The 26,506-nt window shown below is 34.7% G+C and overlaps 1 long non-coding RNA gene across 1 annotated transcript in view; it reads right to left on the bottom strand.

The window, feature by feature from the left end:
• Positions 1 to 1,814: 1,814 nt before the first annotated feature.
• Positions 1,815 to 26,506, bottom strand: part of LOC145270433 (uncharacterized) — a 95,544-nt gene continuing 70,852 nt past the window's right edge. The window contains exon 2 of the long non-coding RNA XR_013865354.1: positions 1,815 to 2,203. This is a non-coding gene — a long non-coding RNA (uncharacterized LOC145270433). The remainder of the gene's footprint in view (positions 2,204 to 26,506) is intronic.

Here is a 26,506-nt window from a genome sequence, read left to right as displayed (position 1 = left end):
AAGAATATTGAATTTTCTAATTGTGTTTCTTTTTCGTATGCATCAAAAAACTTTATTTATGAGAAGAAAAATATCTACATATTGTGAAAAATATTGCTCTTTCCATTTTTATTTTACCTTTTGTTCTGGCAGATCAAGGGAGCTAAATCCTCCTGAAGTCAACACTTGATGCCGTGAAGATGTCACTTACGATTTGTATTTTGTTACTGCTTGGTCTTCCAGGGATTGCTTCTAAGTATTTCTTAAGATTCTTTTTTATTAATCCAGATGCTCGAATATTTTGTTATATTTTCTCGTTCAGCTCTATAAAGGGCAAAATCATTTGGGACTTTAAAATCAATAATTCTCGCAGATTTTTCGATCTTGTTCCATATAACAATATCTGGCATGACGGCCTTGTCTTTTATGCATATGCGGCTGGAATGTCTTTGTAATAGTAACAAAATGTATAAAATGGTAACTTTCATTTTATGTTATAAGCAGTGGTTAATACTCACAAAGTTGATTATGATTGTTATTTTATGATTCATCAGAACAATAACCAAATACTTCACGGGAATAGGGGTTTTTATTAGTGTAGGTTCGCATATATATCACTAACGATGGTTTTCTCCACTAGAATATCCACAAACATCACATGAATGTGGCTTTTCACCCAGTGTGAGTTTTCATATGTTGCACTAAAGATGATTTCACAGAACAAGAATATCCACAAACGTCACATGAATGTGGCTTTTCTCCAGTGTGAGTTCTCATATGTATCACTAAATATGATTTCACAGAACAAGAATATCCACAAACTTCGCATGAATGTGGCTTTTCCCCAGTATGAGTTCTCATATGTTTCACTAACTTGGATTTATCAGAAAACGAATAGCCACAAATTTCACATGAATATGGTTTTTCCCCAGTGTGAGTTCTCATATGTCTCACTAACGATGATTTAGACGAACAAGAATATCCACAAACTTCACATGAATGTGGCTTTTCCCCAGTGTGAGTTCTCATATGTATCACTAGATTTGATTTTACAGAACAAGAATATCCACAAACTGCACATGAATGTGGCTTTTCCCTAGTATGAGTTCTCATATGTATTACTAACTTGGATTTATCAGAAAAAGAAGAGCAACAAATTTCACATGAATGTGGTTTTTCCCCAGTGTGAGTTCTCATATGTCTCACTAACGATGATTTAGCAGAACAAGAATATCCACAAACTTCACAAGAATGTGGCTCTTCACCAGTGTGAGTTCTCATATGTATCACTAGATTTGATTTCATAGAACAAGAATATCCACAAACTTCACATGAATGTGGCTTTTCCCCAGTATGAGTTCTCACATGTCTCACTAACTTTGATTTATAAGAACAAGTATATCCACAAACTTCACATGAATGTGGCTTTTCCCCAGTGTGAGTCCTCATTTCTGACTAGCAATTGCGTGTTAAAACAAGCATATAAACCACTTAATATGTTTAGCTTATTTTTCAAAATTTTCCCAAGTATTTTTATATACTTTACACTAAACATTACCGTCAAGTTTTATTTCAATTTTGATTATTAGTCTTTTTCCCCAGTGCGTTCTAATAGGTATCACTTACTTTGACTTTTCAGATGAAGAATATCCACACACTTCACAAGAATGTGGGTTTTCCACAGTGTGAGTTCTCATATCTCATTAACGATGATGTGTAAGAACAAGAATATCAACACACTTTACAAGAATATTGTTTTACACCAGTGTGAGTTCTCATATTTAACTAATGATTATTTTATAAAACAAAAATGTTCATACAATTTATACGAAAAAAAGGTTTTCATTTTTTATTCCGATTTTACAAATCAGTTTAAGATGCGGATGTATCATCCCACAAGATACCAAGAATTTCACGTGTTTGTTATAAGAAAATCAAACAATTCATAAAAATGTAAGTTTTTATAGTTTGATTTGTCATTAGTCAAAACTTTGTATTCGATATCTTATTTTATTTATTTAAAACTAACAAATATTTCATCATTTCAAGATGTGTTAAATTTTCAAAACTATTTCATAACATTCGTAAATAGTAGTGACCATTATAAGAAATGTTCCCACTGATGTCGCTTTACTCTTCAAATAACGTAATTTTCTTCATCAAATAATGTTTAAAGAAAATCATATTCCATTAAAAATCAATAATAGGGTTCAATCAGGAACATCTGCAAAAAATGAAATTCAATATTTTTAGTATTTGCTTTGATGTATTAGTATTGTTTATTGTTAATTTTATTGATTGAAGTCACAACCCTATATTAATTTCATCCTAAATATCATAACAGTCACGTTAAAAATAAGCACCTTCTAACTTTTAACAGAACCAGTAAATACAGGTATTGCTTAGAATATAATCTAGTTGGAAATATATATGTACTTTTTATGATTTAAATCAAAATGCGCTTTTATCAAACAGTTCTTTTAATATGTGTTTGTTTAATGTCTAAAAGTGTAATTTAGTAGAAATCCTAAAATGAAATTCTATACATTTAACTTTTTTTAATTGCAACTAGCAAGGCCGCACAGCGTTGCTCAGGATCCTATAAGACAATGAAAATTTTTTTCAACATACCTAATTAGTTTAGAAGTGAATCCAATATGTAGAAATATAAAAACATATACACACAATTAAAATTCATAATGATCGGTTAATTAATTTAGGAGTGATTCCAATACATAGAAATATATAAGTGTTCTGGGGGAATCAGCCACCAAATGGATTGTTCTATCCATTATATAAACCATAGACCTTTTGATCCCAGGTGTGGATTAAACACCAGAGCGACCCTTGCCTGCTCGATGACGTTTGCTACTTTTTCAGTTGTAACCTTTTTATGTTGTTGTTCCAGCAAGTTAAAACTCTATTCCGTTGTTCTTTTTTCTTTGTGGCTTTGCAACTGGCGACACTGGATTCAGAGAACTTACTCATGTTTAAATATAGTGTTCTAAAAAATTAAACACTGACGACTTTGGATTCAAGGAGCATACTAAAATCGAAACCACTAACGACATAGAAAAAATACTCGCATTGAAATAGTATTTTAAAAATACTAACGACGTCGGAGTCAAATGTTATCAAGCCTAAGGGAGTGTCTAAAGACTTGCAACTGAAAGGTTCACGGTAACTAAAAAAACAAAACGCAGATCATTACGAAAAAAAGAGTTGAAAAGAAAAAAGTTTGCCACAAATTTCAAAGATAATGCTGTACTTTTGCAAAAAAGAAAAGGTTCGTCGTGACTTAGAAAGATAAATGTTTATACTTTTTGAAAAAGAATTCGTCACTTGTTGTTTTCACTGGTAAAAACAGTAAGCCAAACGTCAATTAGAAGTTCAAAACGGTTAGCCGAACATCAATTAGAAGTTCAAAAACAGTTAGCCAAACGTCAATTAGAAGTTCAAAAACAATTAGCCAAACGTCAATTAGAAGTTCAGAAATAGTTAGCCAAACGTCAATTACGAAGACACAAATTGCTTACAGAAATGGTTAAGAATAATGTGAACGCAGAAAGCAAGTCAGCGTTTTCTCAGAATAAAATATGGATCACGATAGACACTTTTAAATACGAGGAAGAGGAAAACTCATTCACAGCGTATTTTCGGCATTATGAAGATTTTTTTTTTAATATTGACTGTAGCAACTGGTCTGATCAAAAGAAAACCAGACTTCTTCTATGAAAATTGGAAACGGCTGAGCATGATAAATTCGTGGATTACATCTTGCCTCGGAAAACAGCAGATTTATCATTCAATGAAACGGTAAATTTGTTAACAGAACTTTTCTCATTGGAAACGTCTCTTTTCCATAAGCGTTGCAGATGTTTGAATGTGGTAAAAGACGATAATGACGGTTTTTCACCTACGCAGCTGTAGTAAACACACACTGTGATAACTTTAAGTTGTCTGAACCAACAGCAGACAATTTTAAATGTCTTGTATTTGCGCAAAGGTTAACCTCCGCCAACGATGCGGAAATCAGGTGCAGAGTGCTTACAAAATTAGAAAATGAACCGAACTTAACGCTATAAAATTGTCTGAGGATTGTCAAAAAGTACAAATTATGAAAAAAGATGCAAGAAATATCGACGCAGGCATGGCGAATATAAAAAAGTAAGTAAGAAAAACTGTCGAAATTGCAAACATTCACTAACCAACGAAACTCAGAAAAAACTAAAAGCACCGAGCGCTTGTTTCAGATGTGGATATATACATTGGGTAAAGGATTGTTAATTTTTAACAAAAAGATGCCATTTGTGCAATAAGATCAGTCAAAAAAGTTCGTACTGTAGGAAAACTCAGAATAAAAGCCGTGTACATCAAACCAGAACTAAGGACGTCAGTTAACATTTTTGGCAAGGCTATTAAATTCCAATTAGACAGTGAATCGGATCTTCCAATAATAAATCTCAAAACGTGGGAAATATTACGAAAGACGACTATGTTAAACACTAACAGAACGGCGACGGCCGTTAATGGTACAAAAATTCATTTTGAAGGTGAATTAATTACAAACGTCACTTTACAGGGAAAAACAAAAAACTAAGATTGTACATGCTAAAAGATAGGGGTTTCGTCTCTAAGATCTTTCTATATCCACATTCTGCAAGAAAATAGATACCCGCCCAGCAGAAACGGAGAAAGTTATAACTTGTTTTAAAAAAGAATTCACAAACGTATTTACTCCTGGCCTGTTGAGATTTTATAGTGAGCCGTTTAGACCTGCAAAATTTGCGTTGTCTGGATCAAACACACAGACACAGAACAAGCTGTGTGCAGTAGCACACATGCATAGAGCAGAGAACGTGCACACATAACATAACTTTGACATGCGTATATTTCCGGTGACCTGTGACATAACCTTCCGTTTACGTCCTTTTGCAATTCAATTTCTCCCCTAAAAAAAACTAGCCTATGCAGACGGTCTATCGAGACTGATTCCTGCTAAAATGTAACCTTTGGAAAATTCAGTAATCGCGGCACTACATATTAATAGTGATGTAAAAACCATAATAAACAATATTATCCGCGAACTGCTGATCACACTTCAGAAAATTAAGTCAGAATCTCTCAATGATAATTTTATTCAAACTACGAAGCAGAAATTAGCACTGGGTGACACCAGTTCAGACATCTTTTTCTGGTTGTGACGAAATACTGTTATACGGTGAAAGGGTTATCATCCCCCAAATCCCTCAAAAAAGAATTCTCAATGATTTTCACATGGGGCATCCAGGAATAAACAGAATGAAACGCCTAACGAGAAGTTTTGTTTATTGGCCAGCTATGGACCAAGATATTACCGACATGGTGAACAGATGCAAAGGCTGTGCTTTAGCTGCAAAAGCACTACCGATAACATATAAACCTTGGCCTAAGGCTGAACAACCATGGTCAAAGATCCACATCGATTATGCCGAACCTGTGGAGGATTTTTACTACCTGATAGTAGTTGACTCTTACTCTAAATGGCTAGAGGTACTAAGATGCAAAAAACCGACCACGGCAACGACAAATTTTTCTTTTGAATTGTTTCCTCGGTTAGGCGTTGTAGACTGTTTGGTTCGTGACAACACTACACAGTTCACCTCAACAGAGTTCAGAGATTTCTGCAAGACGTATCAAGTCAAGCATATTACGACACCCTAGTACTACGCCAGAAGCAACAGCCAGGCCAAATGCTTCGTCAATATGCTTAAAAGGGCATTAAAAAGGGCGTCCGGTACACCGACAGAAGAGGCCCTTCAGCAATTTCTGCAGGTGTACAGAATCACGAGAAATCCGAACAAACCAGATGCGTGATCCCCAGCAGAAATCATGTTTGGATGGAAAATAAAATCCGTATTTGATAAACTACTACCCAAACACATAGTACGCAACAGAACCTCTACAATGCCTGCGAAACCATTTAAAAATGGAGATAACGTGTATTTTAGACAGTTTAGAAATAACATCTTTTTGAGAACAGGGCACGATCTTACGAAGAATCGGCCATGTTACATACATCATTCAGGGCCCAAAGTTCCAACATAAGAGGCACTTGAACCAAATCAGGAAACGCTTCTACGAGGATCAAGAAGATCCACCGCAGGACGTCAGTTTGGCGATTGAAACTGTGTATGACCGTTTTGACATAGACCCTCCAAAAGGGATGTCAGAACCGAGATGCTCCAGCAGAAAGAGGAAGCGCACAGCTCCCTTCGTGGTCTGCTCCAAAAAGAATAAATACTGAGTTTAACAACCTAGGAAATCAACTCGGGAAGGAGGTGTGGGGGGGTCACCCTCCAAATGGACTGTTCTATCCATTATATAAACCATAGACTTGACCCATGTGTGGATTAAACATCAGAGCGACCCTCGCCTGCTCGGTTACGTTTACTACTCTTTTCAGTTGTAACCTTTTTCGTTGTTGTTTCAGTAATACATTGTTTAAACTCCATTCCGTTGTTCTGTTTTCTTTGTGGCTTATTGCAAGCAATAACAATAAGCATATACCCATAATAACAATTCAGAACGATCGGTTAATTAGTTTAGGAGTGAATACAATACATACAAATATATAAACATATATAGATAATTAAGATTAATAATGATCGGTTAATTAGTTTAAGGGTCTATCCAATACATAGACATATATAAATATATACACATAATTAATATTCATAATGATCGGTTAATTAGTTTAGAAATATATTATATAATTTTCGGTTTGGATTACTTTTATGTACGCCAGATTTCCTTTGTTTTTCATATGGGTACTATACTGTAAAAATGAAGAAACTCGATACGTTTATGTAATTTTCTGTTGTGTAACATTTCTGTACACCAGGGTTAAGAATTTGTTTGTTTTGTTATCTGGGTGCTATAGTGAAGAAGCACCTTATTTCTCATATGTAAGTCATACTACTTGAATATTAAACGTGATTTTCGGTTTTTATAACTTTAATGTATGTTACAGGTAAGATGTGTTTGTTTTTTCATGAGTACTATACTACACAAGTACCTTATACTTTGATAGAATTTCTTATACACATAAATACATTATAAACTGATTATTGTATGTGATTTTTAGAATATGACTCTACAAATATACAAACATATATAATACATTAAATTTATAACGATCAGTTAATTAATATAGGAGTGAATCCAATACATACAAATATATAAGAATATATGTATACTAATCATTCATAATGATCGGTTAATTAATTTAGGAGTGATTCCAATATATAAAAATATATAAAGATATGCACATAATTAAAATTTATAATGATCGGGTAATTAGTTTAGGAGTGATTCCAATACATAAAAATCTATAAACATGTACACACAATAAAAATTAATAAGGATCGGTTAATTAGTTTAGGAGTAGACCTAATACAAAAAAATATATAATCATATACACATAATTAAAATTCATAATGATCTGTCAATTAGTTTAGGGGTGAATCCAAGACATAGAAATATATAAACATATGCACATAATTGATATTCTTAAGGATCGGTTAATTAGTTTAGGAGTAGATCCAATACAAATTCCATTACTTGATCTATTTACGTGACGTTTTTTTAATGTAACAAATAAGCCGATATATATCATATATATTTTGAATATGACATTTTCGTTACGTAAATCAAAAACATTCTTTTGTATTTTTTAAATAAAAGTCTTCTTGTGTATTTATTACATACCATTTCGAAATCAAGAATATCGGAATGGAAAAAAAAAGGAACTGATAGAAATGGACACACACACACACACACACACACAGACATAGTGAGATTCTCTTTTATTCAATATATGCATGCGCAAAATGACGCCATTGTGCTACGCTCGTCAAGGTGTAATTGCTTGCAAGTTTGAACCCTTTTTTGAAGCCCTTTGCAATTATTTCTATCAATTAAATGTCCCTAATAAAATTCTGCACAAAAAATGCAATCTTTTGAGCTATTGCACGTCGCCCAACTATCATCCGTCTAGGGGAAAATACAATTTGAAAAATGGACACACACACAGACATAGTGATAATGATTAAATTGGACCAAACTTTAGTGTTTATGCATTTGGGGTATCGTGTTATTTGTACATATTTTTTTTTTTTACAGTTTTCTTGTTTTTTGTTGTTTTAATTCAAATAATTATATTAAGGAAAAAATATCAAGACAAACTGTTTTTTTCAAACAACAATAATATTGATTTTATGTTCAATTTTATTTACAACTTTAACGTAAGTGAAATAAATAACGGGATTTTATATATATATCAAAATATATATTTATTTAATTATTTGATCTTTTTAACTTGAAAAAATATTGTAATTTTTATGGACCTACATTTATTTTGTTTAATTTTCGTAACATGACATATAGGGGAGGGGTAGAACGCCTAAAATAATTCCTCGAATATATTAAACGAAACCTACATTTTTATGTAAGTTTATTTTATAAATATCGAAAATTTCAGGAACAGATGACTATTATTTGATTTTTTTAATGTAGATTTTTAAAACATGGGTATGTCTACGGCTTCAAAAACATAACGACAGTTGTTTTTAAAGCCTCGATAATGTAAACACTATTTTTGTCTCGGATTTTCCTTATTTTTATGTTGTGTAAAAAATTTGTAAGAAATATTAGCTTCTTTTGAATGGTAAAAAAGATCGGATGATAATATTAAACTAAACAACAGTTACACAGTGTTGCATACAGGAGGGGTTTAAAAGGGATATTTTTGTAGTACAGACCCGTTTCTTCGACCTTAATACATTTAATATTTAACACATTAATCATTAAAAATAACATGTACATTTAGTTTGAACATAGATATCGTTCTTGAAAACAAATATTGCAGGGCTCTGTTTTATCATTAAATTTCATAAATATTGTCCAACAAAACTGAGCTGTTGGTTTAATTCTACAGTAGATAAACTTCTGTTCACATTACCCGACTTATCGATGTCCACCAAACGAGTCACTTTCACTGATTATTTGTTTAAAGAGGTACATAGAGTTCAAAACGTAGCACTTGTTTCCAGGACACTCGTTTCAAGAACATTTTCTCACAACATTCTCACAAACATCGATTTATTATTTATCTTTTCTTTTTCGTGTGTTCAATCAACACACACGTTAAAATGACAACAATATAAAATAAGATTTATTATTTCTTTCTATGCTTAAATAAAACAATTTTATGAACTTTCATATTCGTCTTCACCTCAACTCTGATTCTGACAACTTTAATGTTTTTGTTTACGTTGAGGTACTAGAAAAACGTTATCCTATTCACCATCGCAACATTGGTGACACTCTCCGTTAATCTGGTCCCTCGTTGTAACATGTTAAAACAATTAAATATAAAAAATATGTTTTTGCGCTCAGTTGTCTAACAATTCAACCAACTTTGAATTAAATTATTTTGTATATGATAATTATTATTATTTTTTCAGAATTCATAAGTTTTACTGAAATAAACACATTTTGTACAAAAATTTAAATGTCAGATTGAAAAAAATATTTTAGATTTTTTTTTTTTTAATGAGAAACTCATACTTTTTTTATTCACGTATGGTATAAAGCATGGTGAAATGAATATTTTTCATTGGATTGCAATAAAAATAAACTTATTTTGATGTTTCAGATTATTTTAAAAGTTATTGGATTTAATTTATTTTAAAGTGTATGAAAAGAAAAAAACACTTACCTTTCATTCCAGGAATTCAATAAAAAAAAAAAATGAGATGAATTCGTTTTGTTCTATTGTGTTCAAAACAGAAAATTTGTTTTGTTTGTTAGGATTTCTTTAGTAAATTGAAACAACTTTTGTTTTGTGTGTCCAATTCATTAAGAAATAAAATATATGAAAATATAAAAGAATCAAAATTAAAAGATGAAAAACACGATTTAAACGTGAAATTATTTAAAGAGAAAATCAACTGTTAAAGAACAATGAATTTAGGTCATCGTAAAACGGTGTAATCATTATTTCGTTCCTTGTGTAAAAAATGTCCGTTCGTTAGTTAAAAATGTGCAATTGTTTTCCAATCACGATGCTTAAAATTAAAATAATTATATTATTAATAAAGCAGCGTCACACTTTAAGCCGTGAGCGTTTTTTTTTCTTTTTACATTCAAGATAAAAAAAAAAGTAATTAAATGAAGTCAAAATTGGTAATGCGGCATATTCACTCATTCGCAAAATACCGGAAGTTCCGGAAAAAAGACGGTTACAACCAAATTCGCGTCCATAATGAAAAAATTCGAAGTCATTATCTGTTTCTTTTCAGTGTTAAATTTAAATGTAATAAATAAGAATAAATTAACAACTTTCTCATGTAAAGTATGTTTATGAACTCACATTAATGAGACGGTTGGAATTGCAGTTTTTTTAACTAGCAATTCTGTTCTTTTCTCCGTTGTTGATGTTTATTTATCATAAAAATTGTGTGTACATTTAGGGCAAACAACAAGTGTCAGGCAGGTGCTATATAACAAAAAATGCTACAATTTCATGATTAGGCATGAAGCCCGAAGGGAAGGGAGGTTTCGGGGGGAGGGTCGTCCACTTGGTCTATTCCCTAAAACTAGTTGCAATAACCACAATACCGCATTCACTCTATGAACCTAAGCTATTTGAAATCTACCCAGATGAGATGAAAATGGAATGTTTACAATATTTACAATGCTAATATATATATATATATGTTAACGTAAATGATGATTTTGTGATGTGCATGATATATGAGGATGATGGGGGGGGGAATGGAAGCGTTAAACCAGCCAAAAATAAAGAAAAATAACAGTAATACAAAATAAATAAACAAATAAAATGCTAATGATGATGTGTTAGCAGGAACCCTCCCTTTCTAATCTAATTCCGAAATGCTTCCTGTTTTCTGGTTCATGACCGAAAACAAGGGAGTCATTTCCTAAATAGGAGTGGGCAGTCTACGGACAAAACAAATGGATGGGGTTTTCGGGGATGTTTGGTGACCCCCAAGATGTGTACCCTGGGGATGGACAGGGTCAAAAATAAATTATTGGGTGCGGGCTTCTTGGAGGTATTCTAACATCTGAAAAATAAATAATAAGGCCCTAAGATTCATTCATACCAACTAGCTAAGAGACTGATCTACCATCATGGGATTTTCTTGTTTGTTCTTATAGTCGGCATGTGCAATGCCTAGGCAGAGAACACGTATTCGAGCCTGTTTTGTGTGAATGCACAAAAACTAGCGGTGTGTATCCACTTACCACTGAATACCGAGTGGGATAGCCTCCTTCTATTACATCTGATTTTGGTTTTAAGTTGATGTTTAAAATGCGAAATCAGATAGTAATGAGAAATTGGATCCCTCCCTCGCCCTATCTCTTTGCATGATGTCCACACAACTAGTCTAGCTATGCCTAAGATTGCTAGGAACACTATTCGTTCCTCCCTAGGCATCAGCGGATCTGCGTTGTATACAACGGCTGCTAGATCAGGCACATCAGCTGGTTGGGAACGATGCAAGCCGTGACCTCGCTGATATATGTCCAGTATTCTCGTAGCTTGGAGCACTCGAAAAAAGCATGTTCCACAGTTTCCGTTATCCTCCTCGCACCGAGGACAATTTGGCTCAATTTCATCGTTGTACTTGCGATGCCTGCTATTAAGGACAAGCGCATTCCTTACCAATCGCCAGGTCAGAGAAAACTAGGAATTGTTGAGGTAACCCCGGCCTGGCGCCCAATTCCACAGAGAGTTCACCTCCCCATCTGACAGCCGCAGCCGCTCCCCTAGTGGGTCCGACGGGGTCACCTCGACTAACTCCCTGTAAAGTGCCCTTCTAGGCCGGGCGAGGTCACTGGACACCGGCAACACTCTGAGTGCCTCTCGGTATTCGTCGTAGAACCGTGGCTGCTTTCTCGGCTTGCGTCTACTTTCGACCGAGTGATTGGGGATGAGGTCAGGAAAAAATCTACCAACAACAGGGCCCCACGCAGGTCTATCTCTTAGATGCCCCCCCGCCACCGCCCAGGCCAACCTGTCTTCTAGACGCTTCTCTAGGCCTTATTTAAATAACGAAGTGTTCAACTTCCAGTACCCGGCCAGTTTGTGCTTCCTATCTAAGTTAATCCGAACCACAAGTAGTTTGTGGTCAGAGTGATCTTACCAGTCGAACGTGGGACAGGTAGCGTAATCGAGGGTGCCTCTTCTGACTAGCAACCGATCCAAGTAGGTACTCAGGCTGGAGGGCCTATTAGAGAGTCATGTCCAGATCTCCCGCCCCGGATTATCCACCCGAAACCTGTCAACCAGATCGCACAAAGCCATCAGATCAGAGAGGCTAGTGTCACACCCATCTGCCCCGCTAGTTACGCCCAACTTATCTACCCTGGGATCAAGGATGGCAATCCAATCAACCACTAGGATTAACAGTTCTGAACCCCGAGAAATACCTCCAACCACTGAACAAAGGAAACTCGCTCTAATGTGGTATTAGGCACATAGACCGTGACGACTCGAAATGATCTATTTTCAACGGCAACATTGGCCACGACCAGTCTGTCATCAGCATCTGTGTGTACAACACTAACCGCTGCAGAAAGAGTGTGTCTAACTAGCAAGGCAACCCCCTTACTAAGGCGGTCACTGAATGCTTAAAAGATGCCCCTCCAGCACCTGATGATCGTCTACTGAAATAAAATGAGTTTCCTGCAGCTCTGCCACATCTATATTCATGGACATGACATCCGTCAGTATCCTAGCGGCTTTGCTTTGGCACCTCACGCACTCACGTTCAAGCTAGCGAGGCTCAAATACGTAGCCATTATGCCTATTGAGTGTCAACCCCCAGCTTGAAGTCTTTTGCAGTCAGGACGCCGCAGGATTGGGTGAGATTACTCGAAAGCAACCCGGACATGACTCGTCCGTCTCGCACAATTCCCCCAACATCCAGCAGGAAAGTTAACTTTATGGCCCTATAAAATGAAGGGTGGACGTATAGTGGGACCGTCCCCTCACACCTATTCGCCAACTGATTGAGGGAGTCGTGCCCCTGCTCCACACACTTTGTGTCTTTGATTGCTGTTTTCGCAGCCTCTATCATGTTCCACATGGCCTTGGTGTGTCCCACTCTCATGCGATGCACAAAGGTCATGAGTAGAGGAGCGTTTTTGAAATGAGTAGGATCCGCAGTCGAAAGGCCGTCCAATGTCTCCAGCTTCTGGAGTGGTTTCAGGAGTCCCCTCTGCCTGGGGGTTATTTTATCGGCTGCATGATGCAGATCTACCTTACAGATCCAGTCTCCGGGGAGGAAGGGGAGCTTCCTGGTCTTTAACCCTTACAGGAGAGGCCGACGCCGCTCTGCAGCTAGTTGGTGTTGCTGGCCTCTCCCTTGACAAAGAACGGGCGCCAGCTACAGGTGTATCGAATAGGGGTGGGGGTTTCGGTTTAGCAGAGGGGTCTGGGATTCGGGGGGCTAAATCGTAGAGGCAGTCTTCTCTAGTTGCATGGGGGATAGGGAACGGGACCCAGCATCCCTGGCCTTCTTGGCCTTCTTCTGCTCTTGTTTTCAGCATTCCACAACGACTGCTGGGCTGTTGCTGACTACTTGCTCCTTTTCAAAATCTGATGAAGAGACCGGATTCTTCCTTTTCCAGGACGACGATTGCAGATACTTTTTCTTGTTCGGAGACTGCGGCTCTGTGCTCTTGGTGAAGGAGCAACGTGACGACCCTGAGGGAGCCTGCTTATGTTGTTCTTGCGGGGGCTGCTCGTTTGGTTTAGAGGGGTTCTTTTCTGATTTTCTTGATATGACTTTGCTCCAGCCCTGGCTTTCTTCTGTGCCCCCTCCGGCTGGCTTTTCAGTGGCCGCTGGTGCCACTGCATCAGTTGTTCCGGTTGTTTCAGTGGAAGCAGAGGCGCCCGTAGGAAATCTTTTGGGGCATTCCTTCATCATATGCCCCTGCTTCAAGCAATGCCAACAGCTTGGCCGCCGACCTTCAACAATGACGCTCATTGTCCAGGTCTCGCATCTGAGTAAAGTGGGGATTTTATCAAAGCTGGTGCGGTCAACTCTCATTTTTAGTTTGTAGTCCCCAATAATAGATTAGGGGAACCATGCACTGGCACCACGCCTTCGACGTCCCCATACTGGCTCATCACAGCCCCGAGCTGCTTTGAGTCGATGTAACAGGGGACGCCAAGAATAGAGACGTTGGTGTGTCTCTTATTTAAATACTCCGGCTTGAGGCGCAAATGACCCCACCCCAAGTCGGTCCTGGACAATCTCACTGCGTCTTCCTCCGTGGGCAAAAGAAGATACCACATCTCGTATGCTCTTCTACAGATGTACGTTGCTGGGATACTAAGCTTCCCCAGCATCTGAGCCATTACTTCCCTCGAGAACCCAGTCAACAATTTCTTCTTCATGTCAATGGTGACTAGAGATACTATCCTTCTCTCTAGTCTGGTTACTGTAGTCGGCAGCGGCTTGATGATGTTGCCTACAGTCAGATTCTTATACGTTGTGTAGTATAACTAGTGGTAGGACTCAGGTGCCAACTGAGACTGGGGCCCCTAGGTTCTTTCTTGTGTTGCCGGCCGCACTGGCGCATTTGGGGATCTCCTACTAGACAGTGGTGGCGTTCGTTGTCCGGAAGGAATCGTGTTATCCAGGGATTCCTGGGTGCCCGGAAGCACTGGCCAATCAGAAGGCTTCTCGCCTGGCGACGTCACATTGGCACCAACTGTCCCATTCTTGTGTTCAGGGTGAGCGGCCCCCGTCTTCCTTTTCTTGGAGCGCGATCATCTAACTCCCGCCTGGGCTGATTTCCTGCTCCTAATATCGTCATCGCAACTGTAATAGTTGCTGCTGCTGTTGCTGCTGCTGCCGCTGCTGCTCAGTTGCATATCCTCTTCAGGGTTTGCATCAGCTCTAGGTGAAGGCTGATGATATTACTGACAGCCTGCTCCATTCTTGATTGCCTTATTCAGCTCATCATTCAACTACTTATTTCTGTACAAATTTCAATGCGATTTTCGTATTCAGCATAGTCGAAAACCGTTAAAAGTCGTCATTTAAAAGAAAATTGTTGAGGTGGACCTAATCTGAAAATTGGGCAAAAAACAAAAAAAAAAAGGCCGATTAGAAAAATCTCATTTTCAAATGAAATGGGGAAATGTTGGACTTAAAATATTTTTTCGCATACCCCACAATGTTCACAGTCTCACAGAACAACGTGGATGCGAAAGTTGAACAAAGCCGATATTTAAATAAATGTCTCTTTCAGGGCGCGTATTTTTAATATATTTACAGAACTTATTATTATTATTAAAAAAACAAAACAAAAAAAAACAACAACAACAACAACAACAACAACAATAATAATAATAATAATAATAATAATAATAATTATTATTATTATTATTATTATTATTATAATAATGATGATAATAAAAAAATAAATAAAAATAATGAGCTATATTGATTACAAAACATAAAAATTCGGCATTATAACTGAAAATTTTGGACGCTAAAACTTACTTGTATTCAATTTACCCTTGTGGAGAAGTAAGCAAATAGCAAGTTTTTTTGTTTTGTTATTTTTTTAAATAGAAATAAAAATAAAAATAAAAATTATAAAAAGATTTGTATCTTGTGATACTACACACAAAACAAAAATTCTAAAAAGTATGTGAACAAAATAATTTTTTTTTTAATCTCGATTGTTTATAGTTCGTGCTTATATCTGTGATTTTATTATGCATAAAAATTGCCTCGATGTAGAAGGATTTCTCCTTTACTGACCACTGATATACATAGCACTTTAAATAAATGTTAAATTGTATTTTAAAAAAATGCACACAGAAAAAAAAAAACTGCAAAAACTCGCGAAACATTCGCAAAAAATCCGAACAAGCAAGTTTTTATATTTGTTTCTGCCATTCAAAAGTTTGGTTTTTATTTACAAGTGTTTAAAACTATGTATATATTTTTTTATAAACAGGAGAGATCACCGCCGAAATTCTCAGTTATAACGTCGGCTTTTAATATTGTAGGGGAATAAAAGTAACAACACCGGATTACGGTGTAGTTTAAGCAGTGATGTCCCTTGATGAGGGTAGAAAGAGTTTGGACACGTGCTGAACTAGGTGTATCAGAATTTTTGTAGGAATTTTTGGCACCCCTAACACGAAACTGCGAATAAAATATAAAAAATTCATAATTTCTCTTTTAAACGTGGGGTGTTTATTTTTTTAATGGATGATGCTTCCAAAAAGAAAATATTAAAGTTGTATAAAACGTAATGGAAATATTATTTTTTAAAAAACAGTAATGAAATTAATTTAATTTTACGAGCTCAGTATTTTTCAATTTTTAGACTTTAAAAATCTATCAAAATTTTTCTATTGATTCAATTTTTACGTTTTTTTCAGGGTCAATGTGAAATTTTATGCTCTTTCCAAGAAACCGAATATAATATTTTAGACAAACGTTTTTTTTTTAATTCACGCCCCCCATTTTCAAATGTCTATTAAAAACTAAATATTTAATTTACTCACCAAAGTTTTATATATAACAAATTGAAGATAAAAGATCAATAAATGATATATTCAAATTTAAAACAAAAAAGTAGTGTTTTTTTTGTTAGAAATTTACCTGTAAAGTCCGAAGTTTAAAACTTTTTTTTTAAAACCACGTTGTTTGTTTTGTTTTTTTTAAATGAAACCTTGGTCTTTTCTAGTTTAATTGAAAAATTAGGGTTTGAATAATATTTTTCGAGTTTATATAAGCTTTGAAAGACATGGGATTGAATTAATTCACGCGTTCCATTTTGAAATGTCCATTAACAAGTAAATAATTAATTTACTCACCAAAGTGTTATATATCACAAATTGAAGATAAATGATCAATAAATAATGTATTCAAATTTAAAACCAAAAAGTAGTGATTTTTTAGAAATTTACCTGTAAAATCCGAAGTTTAAAAACTAAAAAAAAACACGTTATTTGTTAGGTTTTTTTTTTGTTTTTTTTTAAATAAAACCTTGGTCCTTGCTCCTCTAATTGAAAAAAATAGGGCTTGAATTACATTTTTCGAGGAGTTATTAGCTTGGAAAGACAGGGGGTGGAATTATTCAATATTTTTCACGAAATTTCTGACACACCTAGTGCAAAACCGGCACGTAAATTCCCCCCCCCCCGGGTGAAACAATGTCGGACAAAACAGAGTAGAACTCTAGATTACGACCCTCCCCCCTACTAAGTCAGTTAACCCACTAATGAAGTGAGTAATGTTTTAGTGACTTGTTTGATATTGCAGTGTTGTGGTGTGTTCATGTTTATCAATAAATATTTGTCGATGTACTTGTGTTATATTTACTATTTATTTATGCTGGTAGGTAGTTTGGTCATAACCTTAACACTTACCAAAATATGCTGTAGTTAATAAAGCTCATTCTTTTTATATATTTTATTATAATTATTATTATTAGTTTTATTAAAAGTTCTGTAAATATATTTTAAAAACGCATTCAGAAAGACACCTTTTTAATACAGACATAACGATAGTGATGATGAGAGAGAGAGAAGACATACAGTTCTGGGATGCTTGGGACTTCATATATATATATATATATATATATATATATATATATATATATATATATATATATATATATATACTGACTGGAGATGCATACAAGTTCTTAACACAGAGGAGGGGAGATGCATAATCCTCGAAGGATTACACAATGTACATTATAGATAATGATAATAACAATTAGCTTTTCTGTTGTAACTGAATGACGACACGAGACAACACGTACAAAACACGATAATGACTTCTTTATTTGTCGGATCAACCGGTCGAATAACGTCAGAGATTCACTTGTATCTACATCGTTAATCTTCTACCCCTTCTAAGAGGACTCTCCTCTGACTATGTCAACTCTTGGCTGATCAACTCTCTCTGACTGCTGGCTAACTGACTCTAAAATCCGAACCCATAGAACTATATGGAGAATTGTCTTTTATCTATGACGTCAGAAGTGTGTTTTTCAAACGTGACTAATTTCACGTGGCTGTTTGTCCAAACACACTTCTACAAACAAAAGAATCCCCTCCTGACCTATTTTTTTTTACCTAACCTATTTTTTAACAATATATTTTTAGTTTTCATTGTTTATTCTTTTACTGACATATATAATATTCAGATTTCTAAAGAATGGACAATCAATTCTTTTTTCTGATATAAACAATATTTAACTATTCTAATAGAATTTAACAATAGACTTAATTTCTCACATTCCATGTCTTAACTTTGCCTACAGGGTTCGATTCTAGGCTTATCTTACTCTCATTTTAACTTATCTAGTAGTCTTCTTCTTTACATAGAAAGGGGATTATTAATGTTATAATGATAATGATTATTCGTATTATTATTAATATTATTATTAATAATAATAATAATAATAATAATAACAATAAAAATAATAATGTTTTGACCCTTGGCCCTGCTTGCAACAGTTAACACAGATACTACGCTATGAACACAGCCTAAAGAGTAATAATATTACATCAACTGCTCCCTATAGTCTTGAGGTAATGTCAGTCAGTCAGTCAGGACCGGACCTTCAGCCTAGCAACACCTATCTTCTCTCGTCCCCTGTCCACCGGACATCTTTATCTAGCATTGATGGTCTCCACCGGAGCCAATTTCTATTACATTGGGACGACACACAAAATGTACTGACTGAACAACAACGACCTCAAAAGAACATTCTTCCTTAATCTTAGATCGACCTTCCAGTTCCTGCTGCAAATAAACCCTATTTTACGTTGATATTTTTAAAAAGAAGTTTTTTGTTCATTTTGTGCTGTGTTCATTAAATATATTTTATTAGGGGTAAAATTTCTACCTTCCTAAATTATATCACGACTTCTTGACTATATCAAGCGTCTTGTTTTTTCTTCCTTCTTAAAAATCAAAGAAGATTTCATGGTGGCAGCGGTGGCTCCCTTTGTTTCTCCCTTTATGAACTAAAACTAAACATATGGGACATGTTAAATATATACAGGCGACATTTCCAGGCACACAACTCTTGTCAGATAGTAGAAAATAACTTACACTATATATATATATATATATATATATATATATATATATATATATATATATATATATATATATATTTATATGTATATTATATATATATGTAATTATTATTATTATTATTATTATTATTATTATTAAACCAGCGATGTAAATGACATGCAGTTTTTCTGTTCCTTTTTATTTCAATCCAAATTGACTGGAGATCAATCTTTCTTTGGACAACTGCATTGTCGCAAAAAAAATTCATTTTTCTCAGCTGCTATAACCAGTAAATTCTAGCATTGCTACAAATATAATTTGCTGATTTCTTTCTGTCCTCTAATGAGAAGAATAGCAAGAAAAGCATTCTGTAAAACTACGGGGAATAAGGACTTTGTAAATTTTTATTTGGAGTATTCAGTCGAAAAATAAAGTTTGAGTGTAAATTTATACTTAAAGATTTTATTTTCTTTCTCTTATAATAAGCTCTGTTCTCTATTGCGTATTGAGCTTTTTTAATCGGCTGGGATTAAATTAAAATATATATAAATACTGGTATCCATATTAGCTTGAAGTTTATCATTGCGTATATCACGTAAACACTACATCCTTTTGATTTAATTTCGTTGACCAAATTATATTGCTGTCGGAAGAAGACCTTAAAATATACAACACCTGGGCATTCAAAAATGAAGTTGATAGAAGTTGTTGCGACAGCTACACATTGCCGGATGGAATCTTCAACAGAAACATTTCCTAGCAATCACTGTTTTACCGCACATGTATATTTGAGCGCGGAAGCACACAGTGTTTCAATTGGCCAATCTGCACACACGCAATACAGTGATACAGAAAATAGACTGTTCCAGAATATCTCTATATAAGGATTTCCCTCTGCGAAAATTCATTCAGTTTAGATTTGTTCCAGTTTCTCCTCTTGTCTTCCGGGAGACTCGATATATAAATGAGTCTGTTATGGAAGACGTTTAAATTTCCTTTCTTGAATTTGCATGCTAAGGAAATGAACCTTAATTCCCATCCAAGAAAATTACCACAAGGAACGAGAATTACTTCCTTTTTTAACAATGTTTTCTTGAACTACTGTTTTCTTATGCGAGGAAAACACACAACACGCAGTTCGCTTACATGGTTTTATGACTGTTTCTTCTCCTCAGACTGTCACCTTGTTACCAAACCTCTTGAGTCAAAAAGCAGGATGCTTCAGAAATGGTCGACATTGATGAAAGCACGTCTTTTTTTATATAAAAAACATGATTTTTTTGACCAATCAGGGCTCGATTTAAAAAAAAAAATTGCAAACTTCTGGAAGCCGCTCGAAAATATAAAAGGTACAGAGAATTTCTCTCGTCAGAGAAAGAGACAACCGACACCAACAGCAATGATCGCCGAGTAAAATTCAGTAGCTGAAATGACAGCTTTTCTCGCATGTCAAAGAATATTGCTTGACTTTCTCTTTCTCTCACTTCCCCACAACCCATAGTCGGACTCTTTCTCTCATGCTCTCGAGTCTTCACCTTCTCCCTCCCTTCTTTCTTTCATACAGACTGTCACCTTGGCACACACTAAAAAGTAATTTCTTTTTTTTTAACGAGAATAAACAAAAGATAATTTTGCGTTATTTGGTATTTCTTTTATTTATTTGTTTCAGATTTATGCAAGTCCCCAACAATTGGTAAATTCCAACATCTGCCAAGAAGTTCTTTTTTTTTACATGGTGGTCACCACTTATCAAGGTCCGGAGGCCACTCAAGGATAAGGGTTGTTGCAAGTACAGTACGTTAGTGTGGAGATTTGATGAAGTGTTTACTAAAGGGAACGATGGACTTGAATACATCCAAGTTGTAATAAAGTGGGAAGCAGGCAGACGGAACAGAGTTCCACAGGCATGCAGTTCTAAGAAAGAAGCTTTGTTCATGGAATCCACGTGTTGATTTAGGCACAGATAAAGAGTGGGGGAAATTTTTGACAGTGGATTCAGCTAGACGGGTGTTTTTCGTGAAAGATTGGCAAGGGGGGACCAGAGATTGGAGTTCAGACGAGCACCTGCCATGGAAATAACGGTAAAACAACGATAGGCTCGCAACGTCTCTTCTGTGGGAGAGAGGTTGCAGGGTAGAGAAAAGTGCATCCCCCACTAAGCCAGGAAGTCTATTTTGTACTCTGTCAAGACATGATAGGCTGTTTTCAGCAGCTCCTGCCAAGATATGGCAGCAGTATTCCATCCTTGGAGGTACTTGGCTTTTATATAGAAAGAGAATTGCATCAGTAGTGATATATCTTCTGGAGTGGTAGAAGGATCCCGCCATCTTTCCAGCGACCTATTTGGCATGCGACGAAAGCTGTCATTTCAGTTGTTTGTAAAATGCCATTATTTTCCAGAATTATTAATGTTTTTATTTTTATGTATGTAATGATGTGATTTGGTGTGATCTCGTTAAGCTTACCTTTAACGGTCCCCTGGATATTCTACCACTTTCGGCTTCTAGAAATTCCTGCGCCTGCAACCTCAGTCCCAAGAATTGATACATCCAAATTATGAATTTGTTAACCTACCGAACAACAGCCACCACGACAGAGTAAACTAAAATATCTTGCCCTCTTGGCAGCCAAAAACTGATTAAAAACTTGCTGCATATCTAAATATCGGTTATGTAAATTTGCAAATGTTTAGACCCAAAATTGGCTGAATAGTTTGATTGAGAACGCAAGTCAACTCTTTTAAACTTGGAAGTTAAATATTCGGCCAAAAATCTATTAAAAAGCTTACCCTATGGCTCAATACACTTTATGTAAAATTTGAAATGTTTAGATAAAAGTTAGCCGAGTAAGCTTTTAGAGACCGCAGAAGTCAATGTTTTTCAATTTTACCCAAATTTTGACCCCTTAATATTTGGTGTTTTGTGCTCAAATCAAAAAGTTTGATCAATATCAAAGAAACATACAGAAAAATCTTCAAGTGTTTAGCCCCTAAATTGGAATAGAAATTTGGTTACGTCTTTGATTATATAGACTATCTAAAAAAAGTGTTGGTAGAGTTTGGTAGGAAAAATTATGTCTGATTCAAAATAGTGTTTGTTTGAATAATATTAACGAAGACAGGTGACCAATTGATAATGCAAAATTCATAAAGGGCGAAACAATAATATTTTTCATTAGCAGTTTCCTCTACAACAAAAATTATATTACTTTCTTGCAAGCTTATTTTTTAAACAATTCATTACTTCCTCATATTGTATTTCGATCTCAACTTTAGCTCTATTATAAAAACATCAATTAAACATAGTTTTATCAATCATGAGTCGTTTCCGGGTTATTTTAAGAAATACTGTTTTAATTAAAGTTCTTATATGAATAAATCCGAATTCTTAAAACGTATTTGGCAAGAATGTGGCATTTTCGAATTGTGTGTGTTTTTCATATGTATCAGTAAACTTGATTTGTAATAATAAAAATATTCACATATTGTGAAAGAATATTGCTATTTCCTATTTTATTTTACTTTTAGTTTTGAAAGATCAAGGGCTCCCTCCTGGAGATAACACTTGATTAGGCTATGATATAAAATTATATTTAATAACTGTTTTAAGAATAGATGCTGTTTCCTTCATGGCTGCTATTTGTATTTAGTTACAGCTTGGTCTTCAATGAATTGCTTCTAAGTATTTCTAAAAATTCTTTTATATTCATCCATAATTTTTTATTATCTTTTCTCATTCAACTCTATTAAGGTCTAAGACATTGTGGACTGTAACATCAATAATGATCGCAGTTCTTTCGGACTTGTTCCATATTACAATATCTGGCATGATGGGCTTGTATTTTATGTATCTGTCGCCGGTATGTCTTTGTTATAAAACATGGTCACGTTTCCAATTCATGTTTTCAGCAAAAATTCATGTTTCCAGATATTGCTTTTCTCTTGTGTGAGTTCTCATATGAGTCAGTAAATTTGATTTTACAGAACAATATCCAAAAATTTCACAAGAATAGGGTTTTGTCTAGTGTGAGTTCTCATATGTTTCACTAACGATGATTTTCAAATACAAGAATATCCAAATATTCATATGAATGTGGCTTTTCCCTTTTTGTTAGTTTGAAGTGATGAAGGGGCTCCTTCATGGGGCTAACACTTTATTCTATAACAGAGTAATTTCACCCGCGGATCGCTTCCAAATATTTCTAAAGGCCCTTTTTTAAGCCCAGATGCTCTCGTCACAACCAGTATCATGTTTAATTCTTTCAGTTTGGATTGTGAGTTCCCATATGTCTCACTAACGATTATTTAACAGAACAAGAATATCCACAAACTTCACATGAATATGGCTTTTCCCTGTTGTGAGTTCACATACGTATCACTATATTTGATTTTACAAAACAAGAATATCCATAAACTTCAGAACAAGACTATTCACAAACTTTACAAGAATACGGCTTTTCCCCAGTGTGAGTTTTCATATGTCTCACTAAAGATGACTTTACAGAACAAGAATATTCACAAACTTCACATGAATGTGGACTTTCCCCAGTGTGAGTTCTCATATGTCTCACTAACGATGATTGTACAGAACACGAATATCCACAAACTTCACATGAATGTGGTTTTATCCTAGTGTGAGTTCTCATATGTTTCACTAACGCTGATTTTTGAGAACAAGAATATCCACAAATTTCACATGAATGTGGCTTTTCCCCAGTGTGAATTCTCATATGTTTCACTAATGATGATTTTACAGAACAAGAATATCCACAAACTTCACATGTATGTGGCTTTTCTCCAGTGTGAGTTCTCATATGTATCACTAACTTCGATTTAACAAAGCAAGAATATCCACAAATTTCACATGAATGTGGTTTTTCCCCAGTGTGAGTTCTCATATGTATCACTAACGCTGATTTATCAGAACAAGAATATTCACAAACTTCACATGAATGTGGCTTTTCCCCAGTGTGAGTTCTCATATGTATCACTAACTTCGATTTAACAAAGCAAGAATATCCACAAATTTCACATGAATGTGGTTTTTCCCCAGTGTGAGTTCTCATATGTATCACTAACGCTGATTTATCAGAACAAGAATATTCACAAACTTCACATGAATGTGGCTTTTCCCCAGTGTGAGTTCTCATATGTCTCACTAAAGATGATTTTACAGAACAAGAATATCCACAAACTTCACAGGAATATGGTTTTTCCCCAGTGTGTGATCTCCTATGATTCACTAACCATGATTTTACAGGACAAGAATATCCACAAACATCACATGAATATGGCTTTTCTCCTGTGTGAGTTCTTATATGTATCACTCACTTTGATTTTACAGAAAAAGTATATCCACAAACTTTACAAGAATATTGCTTTTCGCCAGGGTGAGTACTCATTTCTCATTTGTGTTTGTATTTTAAAACAAGAATCTCAACCTTTACAAGAATGTGGTTTTGCAATTGTGAGAATTCTAATATGTTAAACTAATTTTTATTAAATATTCTTTAAATTTTTTATACAATTTACAGTAATCATTGCATTCAATTTTTACTTTCATTTCAATTATTAGTCTTTTCCCCAGTTTGTGTTCTCATATTTATCACTTAGTTTGATTTTTCAGAACAAGTATATCAACACACTTCACATACATGTGGTTTTTCCACAGTGTTAGTGCTCATATCCCATTAATGGTTATGTGTAAGAACAAGAATATCAACACACTTTACAAGAATATTGTTTTACACTAGTGTGAGTTCTCATATTAAACTAACGATAATTTATAGAACAAAAATGTTTATACATTTTACACGAACCCTTGCTTTTCTCTTTTTATTCCAAATTTACAAATCGCTTTTTTAAGCTTAGCATTGATCATTCTACAAACATTAAAACAACTGTATGTGTTAAGATTTAACAACTATTTCATAACATTCGTAAATTATAGTGCCACGTACAAGACATTTTCCCACAGATATCGCTGTAGTCTTCCAAATAAGGTAATACTGCTCATCGAATAATGTTTAAGGAAAATCATATCGCATTAAAATTAAATTGTAGAGTTCAATCAGGAACATCTGCAAAAAAAAAAATGAAATTAAATATTTTAGTATTTTCTTTGATGTATTAGTATTGTTTATTTTAGAGGATTTAAGTAACAACCATAACCTTACTTTTAACTTAAACATCACAGAAGTCACGTTAAAAACAACTTTTTCAAACTTTGGCCCGAACCAGTCGATACAGGTGTTCATTAGAACATAATCTAGTTGAAAGTACATCTGGAGTTTTATGATGTAAATCTAAATGCCCTATCGAACCATTGTCTTAATATGTGTTTGTTTTGCATCCATAATTTTAATTTGGTTGAAAATTTTATTTGATACATTCTAATTATATTATTTTTACTTTTTGTTTTTGTCATATATTTGTTATATATTTTTACTTGTTTCAATTCTATTAGCATCCAACCCATTAATTTGGTTGAAAATCCTACAATGAAATTCTATACATTTCAATTTATTATTTTTATTTTTTTCTTTGTCACTCATATTATTCAATTAACTTTCGTTTGAGGAAATATAACTGTTAAACGTCTAATACATGTGAGTATAAAAATTATGTGTAACTACAAGAGTGTAAAGGTTTCAGGTTTCTTTTAATATCGACATTAACCATGTTCTCCTTTAATAATTATCAAGTACATTAGGAAACAATTTTATATCATTACAAAGACTTCATAAAAATATGAGTTTTCTAAACCCTACTAAACACTTCATTTTTCTTAGAGTGTACTAGACGTCTTCAAAGCTTACATTAGATTATGCGCTGAGGATTTATGCCACACATGAGCTGGTGCAACTACCAGAACTTATCCCGTCTTAGATAACGTTTAAGAAAAGTCTCAAATTAAATGTATCAACTCCCCACACCCAAGGTCCACTCTGTCCCACTCTCGCAATGTTTAATCCCTATACCCTGTTTTCAAGTAATTTAATGGAATGTGCTCTGATGAATGTATAGTAACTGTACCTCCTCGACATACATACTTATACTTTTTCTGACAAGCAGAAAAATCCTGCCCTGTTCCATGTTGATATTTCTATATATCAGAAACCCTATTACTCTCATAGTGTTCTTCATCAGTCTGCTAGATTTTGAAATTCGTGTCTTTCTTTCACAATGTTGAACCCCAAAGGCCACTTTTAAAGTAATTTATGGAATGTGCTCTGATAAATATATAGAAACTTTCCCCCTCGATATACATACTCTTACTAAATTCCACAAGCAGCAAAATCTTGCCCCTTCCTTGTTGATATTTCGATATACCTGAAAGCCTTTTACTCCTGAAGTTGTGTTTCTCAGTCTGTTAGGCTTTGGAATTTCC

The sequence above is a fragment of the Euprymna scolopes genome, chromosome 46 (assembly GCF_053919585.1).
Source record: "Euprymna scolopes isolate OS-2025 chromosome 46, ASM5391958v1, whole genome shotgun sequence".
Lineage (NCBI taxonomy): Eukaryota > Metazoa > Mollusca > Cephalopoda > Sepiida > Sepiolidae > Euprymna > Euprymna scolopes.
Note: the sequence above shows the minus strand (reverse complement) of the source record. Positions and strands in the feature narration are given on the sequence as shown.